Source organism: Manis javanica, chromosome 7 (genome assembly GCF_040802235.1).
Source record: "Manis javanica isolate MJ-LG chromosome 7, MJ_LKY, whole genome shotgun sequence".
NCBI classification, from domain to species: domain Eukaryota; kingdom Metazoa; phylum Chordata; class Mammalia; order Pholidota; family Manidae; genus Manis; species Manis javanica.
The window spans coordinates 81,120,732-81,145,796 of NC_133162.1; the positions used below are offsets into that span (position 1 = coordinate 81,120,732).

The 25,065-nt window shown below is 41.5% G+C and overlaps 1 long non-coding RNA gene across 2 annotated transcripts; it reads left to right on the forward strand.

Annotated features, from left to right (window-relative positions):
- Positions 1 to 22: 22 nt before the first annotated feature.
- On the forward strand, positions 23 to 24,854 carry LOC140850448 (uncharacterized). Of its 2 annotated transcripts, none has more exons than XR_012133301.1 (3): positions 23 to 258; positions 947 to 1,043; positions 23,650 to 24,854. It is a non-coding gene; the product is annotated as an uncharacterized lncRNA (long non-coding RNA). The 2 variants fall into 2 exon arrangements; XR_012133300.1 differs by lacking the exon at positions 23,650 to 24,854 and adding an exon at positions 2,011 to 2,509 and having other exon boundaries at positions 25 to 258.
- The last annotated feature ends 211 nt before the right edge of the window (positions 24,855 to 25,065 follow it).

Consider the following 25,065-nt stretch of genomic DNA (forward strand, 5'->3'; position numbering starts at 1 on the left):
GCCCCCTCACCTCTCAGGCGGCCCGCGGGGCGGGGCAGTCCCGAAGCCCAGATTGCAGGGTCGGGGCTCTGTTGAGGGGCGGGGCGCTACTGCCCGAGGCGGTGCTCCTCTGAGGTCTCAGGCACAGTCCCGGGTCGCTGGGAGAAGGGGCTTTGGGAAGAGCTCGGCCTGCAGACTATAAGCGGCGTGGCGGGGAGCCAGAGGGGTGGGACCCTGCTCCTGGCCCGTGGCGGCTCGGTGGCAGAGCTCAGGCTACAGGTTAGTCACAGCCAAAACCTAAGGGGCTCCTCACCCCGGGGTTTGAATGTGAGGTGCATGTAAGCCAAACATGCCTGGAGTACAGCACCCCGGCCTGCAGCACACATCTGAGAAACGAAGAGTCCATTACTGTAACTCTTCAAAATAATGGCCCTCTTAAATGAAAGACAACTGCATAGGCAAGAAAGTGAGCATTCCTTCCTAAATTTGTGGCAGTCTACACTCCAGCTGATGTTTGAGGGAGTGATGAGGGAAATATTCAACACAGCACTCAAGGTCAGTAAACAGCTTTTTCCCTCCGGTTAGAAAAGTCACCAGAGCATGCCCAGCGCTCTCCTCCCCTCCTTCTCTGGGCTGCTCTTTTGCCCTGCACATGCCAAAATGCCACATATCAAATAATATAAATTGCTTCCCTTGCCTGTACTCAGGGCTCAGACCTTGAGAGATTACTCCCCACTGAGCCCACCGGTGTAAAAAAAACCTCAACATTTGAAGACCTCTGAGTGCTGCTTGGTTCTTGGCTCCGTAACCAGTCCAGGTTTTCCAGTATTTTCCTTAACATTTGGTTCCCTGACTGGGAAACCAAATGCGCTGGCCCATTTTTACCACCAGTTCAGGGCAACGGTGGGGTGGTGATGGAACAGAAGATCACAACAGAAAAGGTGCATCCTGCCTGATATTTCTGTAGTCTCCCTCCCGGTCATCCCAGGCTGGCTCCACTCCACTGTTCCTGCCAGACAGAAGAAGGCTTGGCAAGAGAGGACCTTGTTCCAACATCGAATCTGGTAAGGCCCTGGAGCCCCTGACCCAGCCAGTTCACACCCGTTGGGGTGGAAGGGGAGCCTGATCACCTCCCAGAGACTTCTTAGAAGTCTCACAGGTACACATTCCCCGGGGGGGAAGAGGGGAATGTTTAAACTCTTGGTCTGAGTGTGTGAGTGGGTGTGCAGAGCGGCTGAAGCCATTCAGTCTGCACTGAATCTGTGATTCCACGGACTGCGCTACGGAATCTGAGTGGACCCTCATCCGCATTCACGGTCGGCCGCCACAACATAACAGTGACTCAGCTTCAGCTGACCTGGCCCAGGACTTATACGGGTGCACCTTAGTCAAGGCTGACCAAATTCTCCACAAGGAGAGCGAACATACAGGCATCTGACTGGTCTCCCCTCTAGAGGAGGCAGCCCTTCCTTGTCTGTAGTTGCGGCATCATTACACAGACACGTCATGGGCCTTGAACCAAGAATACTGTATACAGCAAGATTATAATTTAAATTTGAAGGAGGGATTAAACAATTTTGAGATAAGCAAAAGCTGAGTGAATTTACCTCCCACAAACCACCTCTACAAGGTATATTAAAGGGACTGGTCTAAATGGAAGTACTCCTAAGGCTTCCAGATATCACCAGAGAAAATAAAATCACAGCAAAGAAACCAGAACAACCAAATACTAAATAAGGCAAAAAATAAAATCACACATCAACTAAAGCAGTCAAGGGAAACACATAAGAGTATAGAATATCCTACAGTATGGGAGAATATATTCATAAATGACATATCTGATAAGCGGTTGACATCCAAATTATACAAAGAGCTCATGCACTGCAACAAACAAAAAGCAAATAAGCCAATTAAAAAATGGGCAGAGGGGGGGCGGAGCCAGGATGGCGGCGTGAGTAGAGCAGTGGAAATCTCCTCCCAAAAACACATAGCTATGAAAATATAACAAAGAAAACTCTTCCTAAAATATAGACCAGAGGACACAGGACAACATCCAGACCACATCCACACCTGCAAGAACCCAGCGCCTAGTGAAGGGGGTAAGATACAAGCCCCGGCCTGGCGGGACCCGAGCGCCCCTCCCCCCAGCTCCCGGCGGGTGGAAAGAAACTGGAGTGGTTTTTTTTTTTTGGCGAGTGCTTTTTGGAAGCCTTAAAGGGACAGGGACCCTGTTGCTAGGGAGGCAGGGCGGTGGGACCAGTGAGCAGGTGCCTGGGACCGGCGCCTGAGGACAAAGAATATCGCGTGTTTCTCCCTGCAGGACCAGTGGGCGGGTGCTTTTTGGAAGCCTTGAAGGGACAGGGACCCCGGTGCTAGGGAGGCACGGCAGCAGGACCAGTGAGCGGGTGCCTGGGACTGGCACCTGAGGACAAAAAAAAATTGCGTGTTTTTTCTTTTTTTTTTTTTTTCTGTTCCTCTCTCATTGTTGCTGTTGTTGTTTTGGTTTGGAGAGTGCTTTTTGGAAGTCTTAAAGGGGCAGGACAGGACACTTAGACAAGAGGAAGGGAATCTGGGGATCTCTGGGCACTCTAACCCCCTGGGCAACAGGGAGCACAGAGGCCCCTTATGGAGATAAATAGCCTCCCGGCTGCTCCCCCTCCAACAGGGCTCCACCACTTTGGAGGAGCAGCCCCAGCCAGGCCACACCCACAGCAACAGCAGAGATAAACTGCATAGCAAACGGGCAGGTAGCAGAAGCCCTGTCTGTGCACAGCTGACAAGCATAAGCCACTAGAGGTCGCTATTCTCCCAGGAGAGGAAGGCCACAAACCAACAAGAAGGGAAGCTCTTCCAGCGGTCACTCGTACCAGATCTGCAAACTATCTCTATCACCATGAAAAGGCAAAACTACAGGCAGACAAAGATCACAGAGACAACACCTGAGAAGGAGACAGACCTAACCAGTCCTCCTGAAAAAGAATTCAAAATAAAAATCATGAACATGCTGACACAGATGCACAGAAAAATGCAAGAGCAATGGGATGAGATGCAGAGAAAAATGCAAGAGCAATGGGATGAAGTCCGGAGGAAGATCACAGATGTCAGAAAGGAGATCACACAAGTGAAACAATCCCTGGAAGGATTTATAAGCAGAATGGATAAGATGCAAGAGGCCATTGAAGGAATAGAAGCCAGAGAACAGGAATGTATAGAAGCTGACATAGAGAGAGATAAAAGGATCTCCAGGAATGAAACAACACTAAGAGAACTATGTGAATAATCCAAAATGAATAATATTCGTATTATAGGGGTACCAGAAGAAGAAGAAAGAGGAAAACGGATAGAAAGTCTCTTTGAAGAAATAATTGCTGAAAACTTCCCCAAACTGGGGGAGGAAATAATCGAACAGACCATGGAATTACACAGAACCCCCAACAGAAAGGATCCAAGGAGGACAACACCAAGACACATAGTAATTAAAATGGCAAGAATCAAGGACAAGGAAAGAGTTTTAAAGGCAGCTAGAGAGAAAAAGGTCACCTATAAAGGAAAACCCATCAGGCTAACATCAGACTTCTCGACAGAAACCCTACAGGCCAGAAGAAAATGGCATGATATACTTAATGCAATGAAACAGAAGGGCCTTGAACCAAGGATACTGTATCCAGCACGACTATCATTTAAATATGATGGCAGGATTAAACAATTCCCAGACAAGCAAAAGCTGAGGGAATTTGCTTCCCACAAACCACCTCTACAAGGCATCCTACAGGGACTGCTCTAGAAGGGAGCACTCCTAAAAAGAGCACAGAACAAAACACACAAAATATGAAGAATGGAGGAGGAGGAATAAAAAGGGAGAAAAGAAAAGAATCTCCAGACAGTGTATATAACAGCTCAATAAGTGAGCTAAGTTAGGCAGTAAGATACTAAAGAAGCTAACCGTGAACCTTTGGTAACCACGAATCTAAAGCCTGCAATGGCAATAAGTACATATCTCTCAATAGTCACCCTAAATGTAAATGGACTTAATGCACCAATCAAAAGACACAGAGTAATAGAATGGATAAAAAAGCAAGACCCATCTATATGCTGCTTACAAGAAACTCACCTTAAACCCAAAGACAAGCATAGACTAAAAGTCAAGGGATGGAAAAACATATTTCAGGCAAACAACAGTGAGAGGAAAGCAGGGGTTGCAGTACTAATATCAGACAAAATAGACTTCAAAACAAAGAAAGTAACAAGAGACAAAGAAGGATACTACATAATGATAAAGGGCTCAGTCCAACAAGACGATATAACCATTCTAAATATATATGCACCCAATACAGGAGCACCAGCATATGTGAAGCAAATACTAATAGAACTAAAGCGGGAAATAGACTGCAATGCATTCATTTTAGGAGACTTCAACAAACCACTCACCCCAAAGGATAGATCCACAGGGCAGAAAATAAGTAAGGACACACAGGCACTGAACAACACACTAGAACAGATGGACCTAATAGACATCTATAGAACTCTACATCCAAAAGCAACAGGATATACATTCTTCACAAGTGCACATGGAACATTCTCCAGAATAGACCACATACTAGCTCACAAAAAGAGCCTCAGTAAATTCCAAAATATTGAAATTATACCAACCAATTTTTCAGACCACAAAGGTATAAAAGTAGAAATAAATTCTACAAAGAAAACAAAAAGGCTCACAAACACATGGAGGCTTAACAACATGCTCCTAAATAATCAATGGATCAATGAACAAATCAAAATAGAGATCAAGGAATATATAGAAACAAATGACAACAACAACACTAAGCCCCAACTTCTGTGGGACGCAGCGAAAGCAGTCTTAAGAGGAAAGTATATAGCAATCCAGGCACACTTGAAGAAGGAAGAACAATCCCAAATGAATAGTCTAACATCACAATTATCAAAACTGGAAAAAGAAGAACAAATGAGGCCTAAAGTCATCAGAAGGAGGGACATAATAAAGATCAGAGAAGAAATAAACAAAATTGAGAAGAATAAAACAATAGCAAAAATCAATGAAACCAAGAGCTGGTTCTTTGAGAAAATAAACAAAATAGATAAGCCTCTAGCCAAACTTATTAAGAGAAAAAGAGAATCAACACAAATCAACATAATCAGAAATGAGAATGGAAAAATCACAACAGACTCCACAGAAATACAAAGAATTATTAAAGACTACTATGAAAACCTATATGCCAACAAGCTGGAAAACCTAGAAGAAATGGACAACTTCCTAAGAAAAATACAACCTCCCAAGACTGACCAAGGAAGAAACACAAAAGTTAAACAAACCAATTATGAGCAAAGAAATTGAAATGGTAATCAAAAAACTACCGAAGAACAAAACCCCCGGGGCCGGACAGATTTACCTCGAAATTTTATCAGACACACAGAGAAGACATAATACCCATTCTCCTTAAAGTGTTCTAAAAAATAGAAGAAGAGGGAATACTCCCAAACTCATCCTATGAAGCCAACATCACCCTAATACCAAAACCAGGCAAAGACCCCACCAAAAAAGAAAATTACAGACCAATATCCCTGATGAATGTAGATGCAAAAATACTCAATAAAATATTAGCAAACAGAATTCAACAGTATATCAAAAGGACCATACACCATGAGCAAGTGGGATTCATCCCAGGGATGCAAGGATGGTACAACATTTGAAAATCCATCAACATCATCCACCACATCAACAAAAAGAAAGACAAAAACCACATGATCATCTCCATAGATGCTGAAAAAGCATTTGACAAAATTCAACATCCATTCATGATAAAAACTCTCAGCAAAATGGGAATAGAGGGCAAGTACCTCAACATAATAAAGGCCATATATGATAAACCCACAGCCAGCATTATACTGAACAGCGAGAAGCTGAAAGCATTTCCTCTGAGATCGGGAACCAGACAGGGATGCCCACTCTCCCCACTGTTATTTAACATAGTACTGGAGGTCCTAGCCACGGCAATCAGACAAAACAAAGAAATACAAGGAATCCAGATTGGTAAAGAAGAAGTTAAACTGTCACTATTTGCAGATGATATGATACTGTACATAAAAAAACCCTAAAGACTCCACTCCAAAACTACTAGAACTGACATCGGAATACAGCAAAGTTGCAGGATACAAAATTAACACACAGAAATCTGTAGCTTTCCTATACAATAACAATGAATCAATAGAAAGAGAAATCAGGAAAACAATTCCATTCACCATTGGATCAAAAAGAATAAAATACCTAGCAATAAAACTAACCAAAGAAGTGAAAGACTTATACTCTGAAAACTACAAGTCACTGTTAAGAGAAATTAAAGGGGACACTAATAAATGGAAACTCATCCCATGCTCCTGGCTAGGAAGAATTAATATCGTCAAAATGGCCATCCTGCCCAAAGCAATATACAGATTTGATGCAATCCCTCTCAAATTACTAGCAACATTCTTCAATGAACTGAAACAAATAATTCAAAAATTCATATGGAAACACCAAAGACCCCGAATAGCCAAAGCAATCCTGAAAAAGAAGAATAAAGTAGGGGGGATCTCAGTCCCCAACTTCAAGCTCTACTACAAAGCCATAGTAATCAAGACAATTTGGTACTGGCACAAGAACAGAGCCACCGACCAGTGGAACAGATTAGAGACTCCAGAAATTAACCCAAACAAATATGGTCAATTTATATTTGATAAAGGAGCCATGGACATGCAATGGCAAAATGACAGTCTCTTCAACAGATGGTGCTGGCGAAACTGGATAGCTACATGTAGGAGAATGAAACTGGACCATTGTCTAACCCCATATACAAAGGTAAACTCATAATGGATCAAAGACCTGAATGTAAGTCATGAAACCATTAAACTCTTGGAAAAAAACATAGGCAAAAACCTCTTAGACATAAACATGAGTGACCTCTTCTTGAACATATCTCCCCGGGCAAGGAAAACAACAGCAAAAATGAGCAAGTGGGACTACATTAAGCTGAAAAGCTTCTGCACAGCGAAAGACACCATCAATAGAACAAAAAGGAACCCTACAGTATGGGAGAATATATTTGAAAATGACATATCCAATAAAGGCTTGACGTCCAGAATATATAAAGAGCCCATATGCCTCAACAAACAACAAACAAATAACCCAATTAAAAAATGGGCCGAGGAACTGAACAGACGGTTCTCTAAAAAAGAAATACAGATGGCCAAGAGACACATGAAAAGATGCTCCACATCGCTAATTATCAGAGAAATGCAAATTAAAACTACAATGAGGTATCACCTCACACCAGTAAGAATAGCTGCCATCCAAAAGACAAACAACAACAAATGTTGGCGAGGCTGTGGAGAAAGGGGAACCCTCCTACACTGCTGGTGGGAACGTAAATTAGTTCAACCATTGTGGAAAGCAGTATGGAGGTTCATCAAAATGCTCAAAACAGACCTACCATTTGACCCAGGAATTCCACTCCTAGGAATTTACCATAAGAACGCAGCAATCAAGTTTGAGAAAGACAGATGCACCCCTATGTTTATTGCAGCACTATTTACAATAGCCAAGAATTGGAAGCAACCTAAGTGTCCATCGGTAGATGAATGGATAAAGAACATGTGGTACATATACACAATGGAAGACTACTCAGCCATAAGAAGTGGAAAAATCCAACCATTTGCAGCAACATGGATGGAGCTGGAGAGTATTATACTCAGTGAAATAAGCCAAGCGGAGAAAGAGAAATACCAAATGATTTCACTCATCTGAGGAGTATAGGAACAAAGGAAAAACTGAAGGAACAAAACAGCAGCGGAATTACAGAACCCAAAAATGGACTAACAGGTACCAAAGGGAAAGGAACTGGGGAGGATGGCTGGGCAGGGAGGGATCGGGGGGGGGGGGAGGAAGAAGGGGGGTATTAAGATTAGCATGCATGGGGGGGAGGGAAAAAGGGGAGGGTGGGCTGCGCAACACAGAGAGGACAAGTAGTGATTCTACAACATTTTGCTAAGCTGATGGACAGTAACCGTAATGTGGTTGTTAGGGGGGACCTGATATAGGGGAGAGCATAGTAAACATAGTATTCTTCATGAAAGTGTAGATTAAAGATTTAAAAAAAAAAAAGAAGGAAAGAAAAGGGGGATTACTCCTTGATAGGATAAAACTATTGGTAAATCAAAGATCAACGCATGCTTTAAATGTCCTTAATATTGATCACTTAAAGGGTGTCAGATGATCAGCTATGGAGGTAGTCTTTTCTGATAATATTCCTTTCTCTTAATAAAAAAAAAAAGCAGTTCCTGTGTGCTGACCTCCAATGAGTCCTGCACAGCGGTATAGAGGGCATGTCAAAGTGTGGGCAAAAGGTCTGTTTGTTTCTATGCAGAAGATCAAGGCCTAACTTGGATACCCAGAAAATGAACTAAGATACGATATGAGGAGGAGCTTCCGGCATCAGCACTCTCTGGAGGACTTGTGCCAGGGGGATGATCATCAAAAAGCCTCCACAGGGATCTGGGCGATGCTGCGGTTGTGGCTGCATCCACCCCACCATTTCCTGGACTTGCCATTGGAATGAGGAGGGAGTTGTCTAGGCTGGCATGTGCATACAGTGAGACAACGAATTTGCCCAGATCTGTACTGTTGGAACTCAACCAGGAGTTGGGAGGGGTACAAGTTGTAGCACTCCAAAATCTTATGACTATAGACTATCTACAGTTAAAAGAACATATGGGATGTGAACAGATCCCAGAAATGGGCTGCTTTAATTTGTCTGATTTCTCTCAGACTGTTCAAGTACAGTTGAACAATATCCATCATATCATAGACAAATTTTCACAAATGCCTAGGGTGCCTAAATGGTTTTCTTGGCTTCACTGGAGATGGATGGTAATTATAGATTTGCTTTGTTTATGTCACCGTATTCCTATTATGTTAATATGTGTGTGCAAATTAGTTGGTAGTTTAAAACCTATACATACTTAAGGTACTCTACAAGAAGATATGTCAAAGAAATAATCAATCCTCCCATGTTTTCTTCCATATGCTACCTCTATAGCTTTTCTTCTTCCTTTCTAATTACAACCCTTAAATAGAATTTGTGCCTCATATCGAATTTACCAAGTATCTTAATTCCTCCAGGTGGTAAAGATACCTCAAGACAAGTGCTGGGCATAGAAGCCACAGGGCATAAATTTGCAAAGAAGTAAAAAGCTAACCTTTTCAAACAATATGGCTTCTCTCACACTTACCAACTTTACATTTCCCTGTATGGCCCTGGAAGATGACTGGTTAGCCAGAGACGGGTAAGATTCCTCAAGGGTGGAACAACCTAAGACAGGCACAGTCGCAGGGGGGCCATCAGGTGAGAAATTGGGGATCAACAGAGGTGAGGCTCAGAACCTCATCCCCCCTGCTTTGAGAGAAATCTTCTGCATCTGTGGATGTGTTGCTGCCCTTGTCTAGCTTGGATTAATACTTAGTCCCTAGGCACACACCTGATCATCTACATTTGCCCTCTTACAGCACTAAACTATGTTTTCTACCTTTATCTTGCATCTACCTACCATTTCAGCATTTTATTAAAAATAAAAATAATAATAATAATAAAGGGAGAAATGTGGGATCAACATATAAATCAAGTATAAAAATCAAACGAATATTAATATTTGACCTGATTGTTTATAGTTCATAATGCGTGATCAAAACCGAAAGTTTCTGTGATGAATGCCCCTGTACTGTTCACCATGTAAGAATTTATTCACTATGTAAGAATTCGTTCACCATGTAAGAACTTGTTCATTATGCTTCAGAAGTTTGGAGACTGATGAGAATTAGGCTTGAGATGGATTAATGATTGTACATTGAGCATTGACCCCCCTATACTGAATTTTATTGTTGTTAACAACCATTTGATCAATAAATATGAGAGATGCCCTCTCAAAAAAAAAAAAAAAAGTTCCCTCTCGCCCCCAGCTCAAACCAAAATTTCAATGTCCCATGAAAATTTAAGGACTGTGGTTCCTCGCAAAGACCCCCTGGAAGGCCCCAACTTTTGTGGTAATTCCAGGAAAAATGAGCTTGTCTGAATAAAAACTGTTCATAATTTAAAAAAAAATAAGTAAGTCACAGAGATGAAAAGTACAGCATAGGGAGCACAGGCAATAGCATGGTAATGCATTTTTATGGTGACAGTCGTATCTACACCTATTGTGTTGAGCATTTTGTAATGTATGTAATTGTCAAATTGCTATATTGTACACCTGAAACCAGTATAATAATATTGTATAGCAACTATACTCCAGTAATAAAATAAAGTCCACTAGAAAAAAAAGAATGGGCAGAGGAACTGAGCAGACACCTTCTCCAAAGAAGAAATTCAGATCGCCAACAGGCACATAAAAAGATGCCCCACATCCCTAATGATCAGAGAACTACAAATTAAAACCACAATGAGGTATCACCTCACATCAGTAAATGACAAACAATGACAAATGTTGGCGAGGTTGTGGAGGAAGGGGAACCCTCCTACACTGCTGGTGGGAATTTAAACTAGTTCAACCATTGTGGAAAGGAGTATGGAGGTTCCTCAAAAAACACAAAACAGAAATACCATTTGACCCAGCAATTCCATTCCTAGGAATTTACCCTAAGAATGCAGCAGCCCAGTTTGAAAAAGACAGATGCACCCCTATGTTTATTGCAGCACTATTTACAATAGCCAAGAAATGGAAGCAACCTAAGTGTCCATCAGTAGATGAATGGATAAAGAAGATACGGTACATATACGCAATGGAATATTATTCAGCCATAAGAAGAAAACAAATCCTACCATTTGCAGCATGGATGGAGCTAGAGGGTATTTTGCTCAGTGAAATAAACCAGGCAGAGAAAGACAAGTATCAAATGATTTCACTTATCTGTGGAGTATAAGAACAAAGAAAAAACTGAAGGAACAAAACAGCAGCAGACCCACAGAACCTAAGTATGGACTAACAGTTACCAAGGGGAAAGGGACTGGGAAGTGTGGGTGGGAAGGGAGGGATAAGGGGAAAAATGGGGCATTATGATTAGCATGTATAATGTAGCGGGAGGGGGGACATAGGAAAGGCAGTATATACCCAGAGGACAAGTAATGATTCTATAGCATCTTACTATGCTGCTGAACAATGACTGTAATGAGGTATATGGGGGGACTTGATAATGGGGTGAGTACAGTAACTATAATGTTTTTCAGGTAATTGTACATTAATGATATCAAAATTAAAAAAATTAAAAAAAGAGTACAGAATAGAACACCTAAGATATAAAGAATGGAGGAGGAAGAATAAGAAGAGAGAGAAATAAAGAGTCATCAGACTGTGTTTATAATAGCATAATAAGTGAGTTAAAGTTAGAAGGTTAGATAGTAAAGAAGATACCCTTGAAAACCTTTGGTAACCACAAATTCAAAGCCTGCAATTGCAATAAGTACATACCTATCGATAATCACCCTAAATGTAAGTGGACTGAATGCACCACTCAAAAGACACAGAGTAATAGAATGGATAAAAAAAGTAAGACCCATCTATATGCTGCTTATAAGAGACTCACCTCAAATGCAAAGACATACACAGACTAAAAGTCAAGGGATGGAAAAAGATATTTCATGCAAATAATAGGGAGAAAAAAGCAGGTGTTGCAGTACTTGTATCAGACAAAATAGACTTCCAAACAAAGAAAGTAAAAAGAGATAACGGAGGACATTACATAATGATGAAGGGGTCAGGCCAAAACAGGATATAAACATTATAAATATCTATGCACCCAACACAAGAGCACTGACATATGTGGAACAAATACTAACAGAATTAAAGGAGGAAATAAAATGCAATGCATTCATTATAGGAGACTTCAACACACCACTCACTCCAAAGGACAGATCAACCAGACAGAAAATAAGTAAGGACACAGAGGCACTGAACAACACATGAGAAGAGATGGACCTAACAGACATAGAGAGAACTCTACACCCAAAGCAGCAGGATAAACATTCTTCTCAACTGCACATGGAACATTTTCCAGAAGAGACCACATACTATCTCACAAAAAGAGCCTCAGTAAATACAGAAAGATTGAAATTCTACCAACCAACTTCTCAGATCACAAAGGTGTAAAACTAGAAATAAACTGTACAAAGAAAACACAAAGGCTCACAAACACATGGAGGCTTAACAACATGCTCCTACATAATTAATAGATCAATGACCAAATTAAAACAGAGATCAAGCAATATATGGAGACAAATGAAAACAACAGCACAATGCCCCAACTTTGGTGGGATACACCAAAGGCAGTTCTAAGAGGAAAGTATATACCAATCCAGGCCTATTTAAAGAAGGAAGAACAATCCCAAATGAACAGTCTAAAGTCACAATTATTGAAACTGGAAACAGAAGAACAAATGAGACCTAAAGTCAGCAGAAGGAGGGACATAATAAAGATCAGAGAAGGAATAAATAAAATTGAGAAGAATAAAACAATAGAAAAAAATCAATGAAACCAAGAGCTAGTTCTTCAAGAAACAAAATAGATAAACCCCTAGCCAGAAATGAGAAAGGAAAAATCACAATGGACACCACAGAAATACAAAGATTTATTAGAGAATACTATGAAAATCTATGTGCTAAAAAGCTGGATAACCTAGAGGAAATGGACAACTTTCTAGAAAACTACAACCTTCCAGGACTGAACAAAGAAGAAACAGAAAATCTAAACAGACCAATTACCAGCAACAAAATTGAATCTGTAATCAAAAAACTACCCAAGAACAAAACCACTGGGCCAGATGGATTCACAGCCAACATCATACTTAACGACAAGCTGAAAGCTTTTCACCTAAGTTCAGGAACAAGACAAGGATGCCCACTCTCCCCACTATTATTCAACATAGTACTGGAGGTCCTAGCCACAGCAATCAGATAGAACAAAGAAATAAAAGGCATCCAAATTGGTAAGGAAGAAATCAAACTGTCACTATTTGCAGATGACATGATATTGTACATAAAAATGTCTAAAGAATCCAGTCCAAAACTATTAGAACTAATATCTGAATTCAGCAAAGTTGCAGGATACAAATTTAATACACAGAAATGTATTGCACTCCTATACACTAACAATGAAATAGCAGAAAGAGAAATCAGGAAAACAATTCCATTCATAATTGCATCAAAAGGAATAAAACACCTAGAAATAAACCTAACCAAGGAAGTGAAAGACCTATACCCTGAAAACTACAAGACACTCTTAAGAGAAATTAAAGAGGACACTAACAAATGGAAACTCATCCTATGCTCTTGGCTAGGAAGAATTAATATTGTCAAAATGGCCATCCTTCCTAAAGCAATGTACAGATTCAGTGCAATCCCTATCAAAATACCAACAGCATTCTTCAATGAACTGGAACAAATCTAAAATTCATATAGAAACACAAAAGACCCGGAATAGCCAAAACAAGCCTGAGAAGGAAAAATAAAGCAGGCATGATCTCACTCCCCAACTTCAAGCTCTACTACAGAGTCACAGTAATCAAGACAATTTGGTACTGGCACAAGAACAGACCCACAGACAAATGGAACAGAATAGAGAGTCCAGATATTAACCCAAACATATACGGTCAATTAATATATGATAAAGGAGCCATGGATATACAATGGGGAAATGACAGCCTCTTCAACAGCTGGTATTGGCAAAACTGGACAGCTACATGTAAGAGAATGAAACTGGATCATTGTCTAACCCCATACACAAAAGTAAATTTGAAATGGATCAAAGACCCAAATGTAAGTCATGAAACCATAAAACTCTTAGAAAAAACATAGGAAAAAATCTCTTGGACATAAACATGAGCAACTTCTTCATGAACGTATCTCCCCAGGCAAGGGAAACAAAAGCAAAAATGAACAAATGGGACTATATCAAGCTGAAAAGCTTCTGTACAGCAAAGGACACCATCAATAGAACAAAAAGGCATCCTACAGTATGGGAGAATATGACATATCCAATAAAGGGTTGACATGCACCTCAACAAGCAAAAAGCAAATAAGCCAATTAAAAAATGGACAGAGGATCGAACAGACACTTCTTCAAAGAAGAAATTCTGCTGGCCAACAGGCACATGAAAAGATGCTCCACATCACTAATCATCAGAGAAATGCAAACTAAAACCACAGTGAGATATCACCTCACACCAGTTAGGATGGCCAACATCCAAAAGACAAGCAACAACAAATGTTGGGAAGGATGTGCTGCTGGTGGGAATGTAAATTACTTCAACCATTATGGAAAGCAGTATGGAGGTTCCTCAAAAAACTAAAAATAGAAACACCTTTCCTAGGAATTTACCCTAAGAATTCAGGAAGCCAGTTTGAAAAAGACATATGCACCCCTATGTTTATCACAGCACTATTTACAATAGCCAAGAAATGGAAGCAACCTAAGTGTCCATCAGTAGGTGAATAGATAAAGAAGATGTGGTACATATACACAATGGAATATTATTCAGCCATAAGAAGAAAACAAATCCTACCATTTGCAACAACATGACAGTAGCTAGTGGCTATTATTCTCAGTCAAATAAGCCAGGTGGAGAAAGACAAGTATCAAATGATTTTACTCATCTGTGAAGTATAAGAACAAAGCAAATACTGAAGGAACGAAACAGCAGCAAACTCACAGAACCCAAGTAGAGACTAACAGTTACCAAAGGGAAAAAGACTGGCAGTGTGTTGGTGGGATGGGAGGGAGAAGGAATAGGGGCATTACAATTAGCACACATAATGTAGGGGAGGGCACAGGATAGGCAGTATATACCCAGAGGACAAGTAGTGACTCTATAGCATCTTACTATGCTGTTGGACAGTGACTATAATGTGGTATGTGGTTGAGACTTGATAATGGGGGGAGTTTAGTAACCGTAATGTTCCTCATGTAACTGTATATTAATGATACCAAAAAAAAAAAAAAAAGGCAAAAAATACCCCGCAACACACTTTTGGAAAAGCCACAAGCCCTGGTTGATCTCATGAAATCCTTCTTCCAAACCCAATGGCCAACCTAAAAAAACTGCCAACAGCTTCTCTGCACCCTGTTCACAACAGAAGAGAAGAGGCATCCAGGGTCCTTGATCAGGGTGCATGTGCTGAAATCACTGCCCACAAAGAACACCCAAGTGGGACTTTACCATGCATGAGGGACAGCACCAATCTGCCGATATCAAGATGCCCTCCTCCAGGGGATCAAAGCTAGGTCCAAAAAGGCTATGAAAATGACCAAAGTATCTTCAGTCACTCAACAACCAGGAGAGTCTCCTGGAGACTATTATGAAAGGCTGTGTGAAGCTTATTGCATCTACACCCCCCTTTAATCCTTTGTAGCTCAAGCTGCCCCTCCTCAGCCAGATCCCGAGGTCAGCCAAATGGTTCACTTGCCTAGACTTGAAGGATGCCTTTTTCTGCCTCTGGCTGACCCCTCAAAGCCAGGTCGTGTTTGCCTTTGAATGGACTGAACCGAATACAGGGCGGCAGATGCAGTTAGCATGGACGTGGCTTTCACAAGGGTTCAAGAACTCACCCATTCTCTTTAGAGAGACATTGGCCACAAACCTTGCCAGCTTTCCGAAGGAAGCCACGTGCTGCCCCCTCCTCCAGTATATAGATGATCTCCTTGCCAGTGACACCCAGGAAAATTGTACAAAAGGCACAAAGGCCTTCCTGCAACTCCTGTCAGACTCAAGATACCAAGCCTCATGAAAAAGGCACAAATCTGCCAGCAGCAACTCTGGTACTTCGGCTTCCTCCTTACCCAGGGAGAAAGGGCACTAGAAGAAAAAGTTATTATCTCCTTACCCCAGCCCCAGATGAAGAAAGGCATATGAAAGTTTCTGGGGGCCACTGGGTTCTGCAAAATCTGGTTTCCCATAATCTTGCCAATGGCAAAACCCCTCTACAGCCTCCTGGGGTGGGGGGGAGCAGACCGAGAACCCCCTGTCTAGGCAGAAGAGGCAAGAGCCAACTTCCTGAAAATAAAGGCTCCTTCAGAACAGGCAACAGCCCTAGGCCTGCCAGATATTAAAAAAACCCTTCAATCTCTTTGTACATGAAAAAAAAGTAGCCCTCAGAGTTCTCACATAGACTGTTAGGCTCTGGCAATGACCAGTCACATACCTCTCAAAAACAAACTAAACTCGGTTGTGGCAGGATGGCACCCTGCCTCAGGACACTGGTAGCCACAGTTCTATTCATTAAAAAAGCAGATAATGTTACCCTGGGACAAAAAATAAATGTCAAGGTCCCCATACTGTTGTGTCCCTCTTAAACACACAGGGACACTGATTCCTCTCCAACTCTCATCTGGCACAATACTAAAATTCCTGAAGGCTGTCTGTCTCCCAGAAAAGTAGCAATTCTGCATTGCAAAGAACACCAAAAAGAAAGCAACCCTATAACACAGGGGAACCAGCTAGCAGATAAAGCAGCTGAAACAACGGCCAATAAAAAAACAGATAAAGCTCCTTCCCTCACTATGTCCTTAACACACCCAGTGGAGTGGAGGCCCCTCCACCTGAGTACACTGAAAAAGAAAGACTGGGCCATTGATGAAGGAGCCACCCAAACTAAAAAAGGATGGTAGATGCTGCCTGACAAACACATCTTTGTCCCAACTGCAACCGAAGTCATCTAGTCAGCTCACCCAACCAAGAAAAACTACACTAGAAGCTCCCCTCAAAAAGCAATACTACATCAGCCAGTTACCAGCATTATTAAGCTGAGCAATAAGTGAGCAGTGCATGACTTGCACCAGAAATAAAGCTCGATTTGCATTGCAGTCCCTGCCAGGTGTCCAAAGAACAAGAGTTACCCCCTTTGAAAACCTTGAGATAGACTTCACAGATGTCTAGGCAAGCAGAGGACTCAAATACCTTCTAGTAATAGTGTGTACATACTCTGGGTGGGTCGAAGCCTTCCCCACCAGGACAAAATGAAGCCAGGAGATAGCCAAAGTCCTCCTGAGAAAAATTGTGCCCCACTTTGGCCTACCATCTACAATTCACAGTGACAATGGACCTGCCTTTGTAGCAGATACAGTACAGCTTTAACCAAATTTCTCAACATTAAACTCCACACTACATACAGGCCACCAAGTTCAGAGAAAGTGGAGCAAATGAATTGTACCCTCAAAGGAACCCTAACTAAGTTTTGCCAAGGAACTGGCTTCCTGTGGCCAGACCTGCTGCCCCTGACTCTCCTGTGTGTTCGCTGCACACCTGGGACTCAAAGCTTTTCCCCTTTTGAGTTAGTGTATAGACATCCTCCCTCATGTCTAGGAAGCCTCCCAGGGAACCTATACCAAATAAGAAATAAAAAGTAAGAGAACAGCTCCAAACCTTAAGAGCCACCCTAAATGAGCTGCAGCAATATACCGTAGAAAGAGCCCTGATCTCCTTAGAGACCCCAGTACATTACTTCCAGGTTGGGGACTCAGTCTGAATCAAGAATTGAAAAAGAGACCTCCTCAAACCTCAGTGGACTCACCCCCACATTCTAACCATTCCTACTGTCCTCAAAGTTGCAAGCATTCCTCCGTGAGTCCATCACTCCAGAGTGAAAAGGGCCCATAATCCGAACAAAGAAATATATCAATAGAAGGCTCAGCCAGACTTCCAGAATCCTCTCTGCCTCCACATCTGATGATTACCCTCTGACTAATGAGCACCTGCACACCGTGGGTCCTGGCCCTCGCTGGAATGGAATATTTCATTCTGGGCATTAAACTCTCTGCTGCTGCCCCTCTGACTAAACTGTTCCTCAGAAAGTTGCCCTTTCTATTGTCTACTGGGTAATCATAAGTTGTTTTGCTGTACTTACCTGTCTCTCCTAGCTGAACTCAAGTCTCAGCCTGCATTTCCAAAGTACCTCTCTATAATGTTACTTCTATCAAATTAACTGTATGAAGTTATAGAGTGCATGCTCATCACCCAAGGGAGCTGCCCTCAGTGGCCCTCCACACTTAGCACCTGTCGTCTCACACTCAAATAAGCCAGCCTGACTGTAATGCTCAGCTGCATAAAAATAAATTAGGACTGAGAAAACCAGTATTTTTTGTTAAGCACAGGCTTATCAATAGTCTAAAGGACTCATTTCAACTTGTACACACAGGCCCATACAGACAATTGCATAAAAACATAATCATTTGTGTTCTTCACGAAGTACTCAGGACTTTACCAAAAAAAGTCACAAGAAAAAATCCTAGCTCAAAGCAATTACAAGTATAAATACAAACCATTATAACCCTATCCTAAACCAAAAAGATGATACCCCCTAAAACAAAGTGTCATCAGAGGGGTAGTGATAAGGAAAATATTCAACACAGCCATCAAGGTCAGTAAACTGCTTTTTCCTCCCTTTAGCAAAGTCAGTACAGCACACCCAGCGCTCTCCTCCCCTCCTTCTCAGGGCTCCTCTTTTGGCCTGTACATGCCAAAATGCCACATATCAAAATAATATAAATTGCTCCCCTTGCATGTGCTCAGGGCTCAGACCTTGGACCCTCTGAGCCCGCAGGTGTTAAATAAAACCTCAACACTCCAGGGCCTCCGAATGCCGCTTGGTTCTTCCATCAGTGATCCAGTCCAAGTTTTCCAGTATTTTCCATAACAGGATAAGTGATGAAGGGTAAATAGGGGAGAAATTCATTTCTGGTGCTGCTAAGTCATGATGACTGGATAAGGTCTCAAACCCAGACCCCAAGCCACTTTTCCAATTTTTGAATCCCATTTGTAGTATGGCTCACCCTTTAAAAATGAGGCACCCTCCCAACATGCTGTTGAAAATCTGAATATAACTTTTCTTTTTGGTATCATTAATCTACAATTACATGAGCAACATTATGTTTACTAGACTCCCCCCATCATCAAGTCCCCACCACATACCCCATTACAGTCACTGTCCATCAGCCTAGTAAGATGCTATAGAATCATTGCTTGTCTTCTCTGTGTTGTACAGCTCTCCCCGTGCCTCCTCCTACATTGTATCTGCTAATCGTAATGCCCTTTTTCCCCCTTGTCCCTCCCTTCCCATCCATCCTCCCCAGTCCCTTTCCCTTTGGTAACTGTTAGTCTATTCTTGGGTTCTCTGAGTCTGCTGCTGTTTTGTTCCTTCAGTTTTTGCTTTGTTCTTATACTCCACATATGAGTGAAATCATTTGATACTTGTCTTTTTCTGCCTGGCTTATTTCACTGAGCATAATACCTTCTAGCACCATCCATGTTGTTGCAAATGGTAGGATTTGTTTTCTTCTTATGGCTGAATAATATTCCATTGTGTATATGTACCACATCTTCTTTATCCATTCATCTACTAATGGACACTTAGGTTGCTTCCATTTCTTGGCTATTATAAATAGAGCTGCAATAAACAAAGGGGTGCATCTGTGTTTTTCAAACTGGGCTTCTGCATTCTTAGGGTAAATTCCTAGGAATGGAATTGCTGGGTCAAGTGGTAGTTTTATTTTCAGTTTTTTGAGGAACCTCCATACTGCTTTCCACAATGGTTGAAGTAATTTACATTCTTTACATTCCCACCAGCAGTGTAGGAGTGTTCCCCTTTCTCCACAACCTGGCCAACATTTGTTGTTGTTTGTCTTTTGGATGGTGGCGATTCTTACTGGTGTGAGGTGATATCTCATTGTGGTTTTAATTTTCAGTTCTCTGATGATTAGCAATGTGGAGCATCTTTTCATGTGTCTGTTGGCCATCTGAATTTCTTCTTTTGAGAAGTGTCTGTTCAGATCCTCTGCCCATTTTTTAATTGGCTTATTTGCTTTTTGTTTGTTGAGGTACATGAGCTCTTTATGTATTTTGGATGTCAATTCTTTATCAGATCTGTCATTTATGAATATATTCCCCCAATCTGTGTAGGATGCCTTTTTGTTCTATTGATAGTGTCCTTTGCTGTACAGGATCTTTTCAGCCTGATATAGTCCCACTTGTTCATTTTCACTTTTGTTTCCCTTGCCCGGGGAGATATGTTCATGAAGAAGTTCCTCATGTTTATGTCCAAGAGATTTTTTCCTATGTTTTTTCTAAGAGTTTTATGGTTTCATGACTTACATTTGGGTCTTTGATCCATTTCAAATTTACTTTTGTGTATGGGGTTAGACAATGATCCAGTTTCATTCTCTTACATGTAGCTATCCAGTTTTGCCAATACCAGCTGTTGAAGAGGCTGTCATTTCCCCATTGTATGTCCATGGCTCCTCTATCATATATTAATTGACCATATATATTTGGGTTAATATCTGGACTCTCTATTCTGTTCCACTGGCCTGGGGTCTTTTCTTGTGCCAGTACCAAATTGTCTTGATTACTGTGGCTTTGTAGTAGAGCTTGAAGTTGGGAAGCGAGATCCTCCCTGCTTTATTCTGCATATAACTTTTGACTCTCCAAAACTTAACTACCTAGTCTCTGTTGACCATGAAGAAGGCTTCCTGATAACATAAAGTCAATTAACCCATTATTTTATATGTGTATTATATTCTTATAATAAAGTAAGGTAGAGAAAAGAAGATGATTTTTCAAAGTGTCACACATCTTCAAACATTTTCCAATATATTTGCTGAAAAAAATCCACATATAAGTGGATCCATGCTATTCAAACCCCTGTTGTTCAAGAATCAGCTATATTCCCCATATTTCCTTGTAACACAAAAGTATGTTTGATAAACTGTCAATCTAGGCAGAGCAGACAGCAGGAGTTTTCTTGGAATCAGCAGGAAAAATAGGGATGTCACAGATACCTTTTTTTTAAATCCATGGCTGTGACATGAGCTTCTCTCTATCATCGAGCAATCAAACAAGATCTTCAAATGGTGTGCCCGTGTAAAGATGGGTACCATCCTTATTTGGATCCCTTTGTGAGGGTACATACCCACATACTTAAAGATCCTACCACACAAACTGACATTGGATTCAAATACTTGGCTCACTCAGCCCTCACAGCAGTCTGGGGCATGGGGACCTGGAAGGCAGAATTTCCACTTTGTTTCAGTGGTCTGCAGTACCAGGAGGGAGACTGGAAAGGGCCGAAAGAGGCAAGTCAAAGAAAAAATAAACATGGACAGCTGGCCTCAAGGGCAGAGGTCCAAACCCTAAAAGAAAAAAAAAATGCACCAAAACAAAATCCCTGTGAGAAGACTAGCCAAGGCATGAGATTCCTCCCCACTCCGGCACGTTGTACGGCTTCTAGATCTGAAGGAAGATGTTTAAGAGGGCTGCATAATGATGAGTTCAAGGATTCTTGAGTAGTACTCAGTTGGTATTGAAAGCCATGGATAAAATGATATAATTGTAGACATTACTCTGGAATCTTTGTCAACCTGGTAGAGAAACAGAGATGACACTTGGAGGCTTGTGTCTGGGAGCTGAGATATTCCTGGCATGTCAAATGGAAAGATGGAGGGCAAAGAAGTTGAAATAGAACTCCAGGTCCCAGGCTGAGCAGGAACAACAATAAGGCCAGTAGGGGACAAATAGATTGGAGCAAAATTCACACAGGGAGCAAGGGCTTTCTGTTTTTTAGAACTGAAAATAGTTGTCAGTGCACATAAGGGCATGCAAAAGGCAGATGGGAAGAGAAGAATTGGATGAGATCTTTTAGTTTAAATTTTCCAAACAAAGAATTACCTTAAAGATGAACCTAGAGGGTAGGGTTGCCTTACCCATCAAGGAAGTTAACTTTCACTTTTATTAAGATTTTTACAAGGTGTTTGCACTATATGTTTCTGTCCATCAATATTTCCACAGGAAATAAATAGCCTCACTCAAAATGGGGTAATTAAGGAGTGTTTAATAAAAGGCTATTTCCAGAAGTGGGGGAAGGGTTAAAGGAAACCAACATGTGGTGATGTAGTATCCTGGGGCTAGCAACAACCTGGGAGATTTTAGCACACTTGGGCCTGGAAAGCAAACAGAGGGAGTGGTTTTCAGCATCCAGTCAGGGCAGCTGTAGGAAAGGCCACTTGATAGGAGCTGTGGTCTGTGGTGACAAGATCTGTGGTTTGTGGTGGAAGGACACAGACAGCCCTTAACAAATAGGCAAGGACGGAATAAATACCCTGACCTCCCATTCTTATGTCTCCTGCCATTGGCCATATCCTCCCATTGGCCAAACATAGCCAGAAGCATAAGGCCAGGGAGCCCACTAATATAGTCGATACAGAGTATTTCCTCCACCCAGTGCCCAAGCACAGAGCAGGTGAGAGGGTGGAAGGTAGATCTGCAGGGGCAAACAAAGAATATTCAGCATGGTATATTTGTATATGATTTATATATATATGTGAGATATATGCCATATATATAATATTATATATATATAATATAACCATGGCCAAGGATGGAGGACCCTGGAGATAACCAAGAACTTTCTGTTGCTGAATTTATTGGTTCTTGTATTTTTGTACACCTATGCTGTAAAAGAGAGGAAGTGGGGCCTTCCAATTCAACTTAATGCTCACCGGAATTCAAGAAACACAGGATTGCTCCATAAGGGGCTTTTATCAGTGTCTGCCCCAAATAAAATACAGCATACAAGTAGAGAGATGGGCCAGGTCATGCTGGGAATGGTCTCATAGAAGACCATGTTATCTATTCTCTGCCCTAGTGGGTTATGGAGAACAAATATTTCCCAATTAAATGTAAATGTTGAAGACTTCTAACATGAGTGTTCCTGTGTATGAGTATCCTTGTACTCTGAAGGAATTCTCCATTGGTGTCAACAATGTCATTGTAATGAGCATTCAATGCCCATCTTCCAGAGAATGTGGGCTGCTTAGGATCACAAAAATGGGTTCTCACAGAACGGTGAGTGGCATAGTTGGAAAAATGAAGAGAGAGATCTTTCAAAACTAAAACAAGTGAAACAGTGGAATTCATGGCAGACTTATTCAAGGAAATTCAAGAATTTCCCGTTGATGGTTGCATTGGATGTCCAAGACAGGTTAAAAAGAGTAATACACAATCAAGTTTTTTTCTAGCTTTCATACCCCAAGTAAAAGTGGAGACTTGTTTGGCTGGGCTCCCTACCACACTCTGTTTGTCTTAGTTGTTCATCTTTTCATTGCTGGTTGGCATCCCTATTCAGTGTTGTGTGGGTAAATGACAGAGTGGAGGATGGCACATCCACATATGCCACCCATCTCATGAGATGAGAGAATGCAGGCTGGAAAAAAACACAGGCCTCCCACGGACCTATAGGAATAAGGGTGAAGAAGTAGAGCAAATGAGACTCCCAGGCATCCATAGAAGGGAGCAGGAGTAATGCAGAGGGACTTAGAAGTCCTTAAGCCTAGATTCACTAGAATTTATTTCTCATCTCCTTCACAATCACTTGGCTGAAAACAAAATAAAGTAATTCTGTCCAAGGCCTCAGGGAATATTTGGAATTGAATGTCCAGGTTATCTCATCTCTTTCCTTCTGCCCTCTGACAGCTCAAGAATTCTCAAATGCTTTTAAAGTTGTGGCTTTAGGTACAAGGCTTCAGGTAGAGGACTCCCATGTTAAGTACTCAAAGTTGGGGTTAGATAATCTCTCTTTCTCTTGTTTCAGGATCAAGAGATAGAGAAAGAGTGAGAAAGCCATCCTGGGAAAGCAGAGTCGGAGACAATTTGGATGAGTGGCCCAGCTAGTCACTTCCAATTCCCCTATAGTGGGCTGATCTAGTCTTCAGCAGCTCAACACAGTCAATTTTTCCATACCTATCCAAGGTGTGTTGGAAATACTACTTTACAAACTTTCTGGGTGGGGGTTCTTTAGGATCATAAACAGAAAAGATTGGAATAAAGTCAGTGGGCCTGTGGGAGTATACAATGTTTGTCCACATAGGGAAAATGATTTTCCCCCTTGTTTGGGGGCAATGTTAATACCAATATTGGGTGTCACGATTGTCTTGGAACCACTCGCACTATGATTTTGGATCGTGACACTGACTGGAGAAGATGATCTGGGAGAGGCCAAAGTTTCCCTTGGAGGTGAATTTAAGTCATGAGCCTCATGCCAGGTGCCTTTACAGTAATCACATTACACAACTTCATTAGGGAAACCATTTTCATTCAAACTCCAGCCATCTAATTATTGTGTTCTTGATCTTTCTTGACAAATTTTTTGTTTCTTTTTCAAATTGGAGAAGTAATCTTTATAGTTCACTGTTCCCTGTAGATCTGTAGATATTTTTTAAGTTGTCTTCCATTTACCTAAATATAAAGATCATTTTATAATCAGTACCGGAGAATTCCAATATCTGAAATGTTTATGGGGCTCTCCCTCCCTCCTCCCACTCCTTCTCACTCTTTCTTCATGTCTGATTTTACTTATTAGTTACTATTAGAAAGTCTTGTTGGTGACTAGCCTCAGACTCAGAGGTGGACGCCCTCAGACAGGACTGCCTCCAGCCCTTGGCAATCTGCTCCTGGCATTTTTCTTTGACCTCTTTCATTCTCTTGGCCAAAAGGTTAGCAGATTCTGTGTCCTCTTCCTTATTTTCTGAGTACTTTTCTCCTTCCTCAGGGAAATATGTTGACATTAGTGTTGTAGGACATGGGGAGTGAGAAGACACATATTCTGGGTGCTTTGGTTTGGGGTTTCTTATGTTCTATGTTCAAGGGCTCTCTTTCTCTTTCTTTAACCTATTAAATCTTTTTTTATTGAAGTATAGTTGACATACAATTTTTTTTATTAGGGTATCATTGATGTACAATCTTATGAAGGTTTCACATGAGCAACACTGTGGTTACTGCATTAACCCATATTATCAAGTCCCCCCCCCCCCCACCTCATTGCAGTCATGGTCCATCAGTGTAGTAAGATGCTATAGAGTCACTACTTGTCTTCTTTGTGCTATACTGTCTTCCCCATGCCCCTCCCCCTATATAATATGTGCTAATCATAATGCCCCTCAATCCCCTTCTCCCTCCCTCCCTCCCCACCCTCCCCAACCCCTTCCCTTTAGTAACCACTAGTCCCTTC